Source organism: Pungitius pungitius, chromosome 3 (genome assembly GCF_949316345.1).
Source record: "Pungitius pungitius chromosome 3, fPunPun2.1, whole genome shotgun sequence".
Taxonomy (NCBI): domain Eukaryota; kingdom Metazoa; phylum Chordata; class Actinopteri; order Perciformes; family Gasterosteidae; genus Pungitius; species Pungitius pungitius.
Window position 1 is genome coordinate 19,574,273 of NC_084902.1, and position 5,217 is coordinate 19,579,489.

The window sequence follows — 5,217 nt, forward strand, 5'->3', positions numbered from 1 at the left end:
TTTGTACATTTACATGTCCATTTCCTAGCCCTTTAATCTGATCAACTTCAAATCTGGGAATATAAGACGTAAGACTGTGACGATGGCTCACAGTGAGAATTGGGAGTTTTGGACCAACTTTGTTGCTGTGGCGACGACATATTCGCATGAAAGTTCAAGCACATCTTCTGCGCCTCGGCAGACTCCAAAACTCTTGAAAACCTCTGTGAGTATCCTACGTGATGACCTTTACAGACCTGATGTGCAGTTTTGGATCAAAATTGAAAAATTGCCTCCATTGCGCCCCCTGGAAGATTTTGACGAAGCCCCGCCCGCATCCTGTTTGACCGACAAGTCCGCTGATTTTTTACCAAATGTATTAAAGGGAGACTTAAAAAAGTCTCTGAGGAATTTTCTCTAAAACAAACAGGAAGGCAGTTATAATTTTTTTAGTGTGAATATTTCCTGTATTTTTGGCGGAGAGTGACCAATCCTATTTCAGTGAGTTTTCGAATTCTCAAATCCATCTGAAAGAATAGCTCAGTGAGTAAGGTGTTGGCCCCCCGATGCTATGGTCGTGGGATCGACTCCCGACGAAATTATTTTTTTTTCCTCCTCTTTTTAAACGCGTGTCGTCTGATCTAACGAACAAAATGATTCAGTTTACGCTCCTTGCTGATGTGTTTGACTTAAACAACTACACTTAAGAGCAGGTTTGTGAAAATCGTTTCAGTTTAAGGACAGAAGCTGCTCCGTGGCACATGAACAGAATGAAACAGCAGACTGAGGCACTCAGCTGGCGGACCGGGCAGCTGGTTGCGAGTTACGACACATCTAACCTGGACAAATAACACGGACAGTTCAATATATTTACATCTGGATTTAAATAGACGTATTCTGCAACATACGTCATGGTGATGTTACTAGAGAAAATGGTGCGGCCCCTTTAAGAGCTACACGCACGGGCTACGGAGGGGGAGAGCGCATGAGGAAGTTGTGTTGTTGTTGTGATGACGGAGTGGATGTAGCGGCCGGAGAATTGTCTGTACTGTAACTTTGTTACTCAGTGTTAGATTAATAAATCCTCAAAGAAAGTAAAGCGGACTTTTATTCACCAACCCCGGGACGAAGGGAATTAACCCCAAAGTTTACTTAGCCGACAGTACTTTGGCCCTGGAGCAGACAGCAACGCCTCCCCCTGCAAACTCCGACTACGGTCAGAGACGGACCGGCAGGAAAGGTGAACACAAGGCTAACGAAGTTAATTGTCAACATTAATGTGCCTGTCATGGTATGAGGCCAGACGTGAGTTGTGTTCTACATTCAAGAGGGTTTTTATTTAGCACTGAACAATAAAAAACCAGCATACGTCTTTTAGCTAAGCTAACTACGGTAGCTTCACGGGGATAAAAGACCCCTCTTCACTCTATCAGCGCCACTTTGTTTACGTTTCCGTGTGCCCTAAATAACTTGGCCCGATTGAATCACTTTATTTACACACTTTGAGTAGAACCGTGCTCGCAGCAGCTAACTTAACTACTTTGTTGTTTAACTTCATTGTCTATAATCTGCCCGCAGCGTGCAGCCGGGCGCAGCTAAATGACACGTAATGTATTGTGCGTCTTCAATGCTTTTCAATATGTTATATATTTATTGCCTTCACAATGAGCATGAATCTAACATTAAATGATATGATTAATATGCCCCTCATTCCAAAGAAATAATATACACACGTCAAGCTCATTATGGAGTTGAAACCACAAATTACTAAACTGTAAACAGTTAATATAAGAGAAAAAAATATTGTAATCAAGATAAATGTTTTCAAAACGTGTGATTAACTAGTCAATTGTCTATAATCTGTTGACAGCCATAATCGTATTCTGATAATACACGTTGGTGCTCAAATATTTTCAGATGGCCCGTGCAAAGTCATGCCACCAGTCTGAGGACATCACTGGGAATGGCACATGGGACACGTGGCTTTCAACTCCAGCGAGGTGGGAAAGCATTTCTTTATGTATATTTTGTTCTGTCTGCATAATTGTAAAAGACTTCTTCCCGCATTCGTACAACAGCATTCCATATCGTGTGACTCTCGATGGATGTAATAATTTGGCCTTCTTTTTTTCTTCCACCACACGGCACAGGTGGGCTTCACCGCGGGCAATCGTGGCAAAGACCCAAGTCGACTGGACCACAGCGGAAAATGATCCTTCCAGAGAAGAAGTTATTTACTTCTACAACGAATGGAAGAGTTACAACTTCCAGATGACAGCTCGCCGCTCATCCTTCTGGGCAACTTGAACATCCGACAGAACTTATGTGACCTACTGCGTTTATTTTCTCCTTTAGCTCTCATTTAAGTATTAAAATTCGCTGTATTTTTGCAAGAGAGGCACCAATCCTATTTGAGTGACGTTTCGATTGTGAAATTGTATTGGACCATATAGGTCATCTGCAGAGCGTTGGCCCCTGGCGCAGTAAACCAGGGTTTGATTCTTGGCATGCACAAGACTCCTCATGTGACTTAAAATGAATCCAGAATGCAATATTTGTTCAGTATGCAAGGGCAGTGATTTATTTAGTCATGTTTGGTCATGTTTTGGTTTTTTTACATGACAATATGGTTTGGTACATGCTGAGTTAATGAATATACATTCTAAAGTGCAATGTCCATATGTGAATAAGAGTTGTATACGTTTATCATAGTCAACATGGTGTGGAAATATCCCTTATGTAGTTGGTCAATGGGAACTATAGTAGGCCGTAATAACAGCTAAGGTAATTACAGGTGGATATTTCTGTGAATTAACCTTAAATGAGACTGCATTTATGATATCTAAGATATACAGAACAAGAAAAATGCACTGGATGTGTATATGTGTTGAATCAATTATACAGACGCAAACTGGAGAACGAGACAAGTGTTGCTGTGATACTTATTGTGGTCATCGTGCCCGAGACCCGTAACAATTACTCCGCAGGTCTTTTGCAGCGGGGCAACAGCCCGGCGTCGGTGGATTCCGTTCGCGAGGCCGCAGATTCAGGTTTGAATGGCAGCCCCGAGAGTGATTTGTTTAGTCTCTTTAGTCTTTTTTGACCCGCGAGCCCGGCCGACCGCCGCCCCACCCCGACGTGCGAGAATAGGCGAAGGCCCGTTCATCGCTGCTTGCAGCTTTAATTAGGGCCTGAGCCGACTGAAAGTCGGGCGAAAGCCCTATTGAAATTGCAAGAATTATTATTATTATTATTATTATTATTATTTCGCCACTTCGAACGCACTTTCGGGGACTTCATCATGTTCAAAAACTCTTGAATTTTTGCACGCGCATCAGAAGTGCGCAAAATTGACGTATGATTCGGGTCCCGCAATTAGAGGAGAGAAAAAAGAACTCTCTAGCGCCCCCCAAAGTGGCCGCAATGTTAATTTTTTTTTTTACTTTTACCGATCGACTTGGAACCTTTTCACACAGGTTCTCTTGGATGTGCTGTACACAAAAAAAATTATGGTATGCAAATGCGCCTACCGTTTTATGGCCGCCATTTTGAATTTTGTGAAAAACACGTTTTTGCGAACTCCTCCCAGACGCTTGGTCCGATTCTTACGAAATCTTCGGCAAAATGATCGTTGGCTCGATGCGATCAAAAGTTATTGAAAGAATGTTGATATCTCATTTTTCAATAAAGTTATGGACCAATGAAGTTTGTAGGTTTGTGTCCTGAAAGTTCAAAGGCCTATAACTTTTTTTTTTTCTAACCGTCATTTTCACCAAATTTTGAGGACATGTTCACAATGAGTCCTAGAACATCCCCAAATTTTCCCAGAATATTTGAACATTAGGGGGCGCTGTGGTGATTCTGTGTATTTTTGGCCATTTCCTTCAATTTTTGCATTTACAAACGAACGAACTCCTCCGAGAGTTTAAATCCGATCCATTTCAAAATTTGGCAACTGGTTCCTGACAGCCTTGGGGTCAAAAGTTATTAAAATCAAGAGTTTTCATAAAACCACCTGGGCGTGAGCTTGCGTGCAGTTTGGACAATTTTGGACGATTTTTTTCCAAAATGTAAAATGGTATAACTCCAAGGAACATTGATATTTCTGGCTATAAATGTATATTCATGATGCTTGTGTAGGCCTTTAAGTAATGCCATGCAGTGATTTTCGAAAAAGTATAGCGCCACCTATTGGCTTAGGTCAATGCAAAGTTTGTACATTTACATGTCCATTTCCCAGCCCTTTAATCTGATCAACTTCAAATCTGGGAATATAAGACGTAAGACTGTGACGATGGCTCACAGTGAGAATTGGGAGTTTTGGACCAACTTTGTGGCTGTGACGTCGCCATATTCGCATGAAAGTTCAAGCACATCTTCTGAGCCTCGGCACACTCCAAAACTCTTGAAAACCTCTGTGAGTATCCTACGTGATGACCTTTACAGACCTGATGTGCAGTTTTGGATCAAAAGTGAAAAATTGCCTCCATTGCGCCCCCTGGAAGATTTTGACGAAGCCCCGCCCGCACCCTGTTTGACCGACAAGTCCGCTGATTTTTTACCAAATGTATTAAAGGGAGACTTAAAAAAGTCTCTGAGGAATTTTCTCTAAAACAAACAGGAAGGCAGTTATAATTTTTTTAGTGTGAATATTACCTGAATTTTTGGCGGAGAGTGACCAATCCTATTTCAGTGAGTTTTCGAATTTTCAAAGCCATCAGAGGGTTTAGCTCTCCTGGTAAGAGACCGCCCCCCGATCCTATGGTCGTGAGATCGAGTCCCGACGAAATCATACTTTTTTTTTTGTTACTTCTTTTTTTAAACGCGTGTCCGGCTGATCTAACGGACAAAATGATTCAGGTAACTCTCCTTGCTGAGGTTTTTAAATAACTGTACACTTAGAGCAGCTGTGTCACACTCGTTTCAGCCACATACGGCTGCTGGGCACAGCTGCCGTATGTGTGGAGCTGGAGGGGGAGACGTGAGTGACCTGGCGTTTGCCAGCTCTAACGTAATGTATTTCTGTTCAAAGTAACCGCTATTCATGTTTTGCACTTTGTACATCGCCCTTTCTTAATTAATTAGACTCCTGATGTGACTTCAATTGTGTTTATTGAACAATGCTGCAAAATATAGTCCCCAAAGATCGCACTCTCCGCCATTTTGTATTGCGTAATCACAGTGAGCTGGTGGCTCCGTTGGGAAGCAACATACGGGTGGAGATGCAAACACGTTTTG

The 5,217-nt window shown here is 42.2% G+C and overlaps 1 long non-coding RNA gene across 1 annotated transcript; it reads left to right on the forward strand.

The window, feature by feature from the left end:
- Positions 1-874: 874 nt before the first annotated feature.
- On the forward strand, positions 875-2,780 carry LOC134126949 (uncharacterized). Its single transcript, XR_009955890.1, has 3 exons — positions 875-1,219; positions 1,897-1,979; positions 2,130-2,780. It is a non-coding gene; the product is annotated as an uncharacterized LOC134126949 (long non-coding RNA).
- Positions 2,781-5,217: the final 2,437 nt, after the last annotated feature.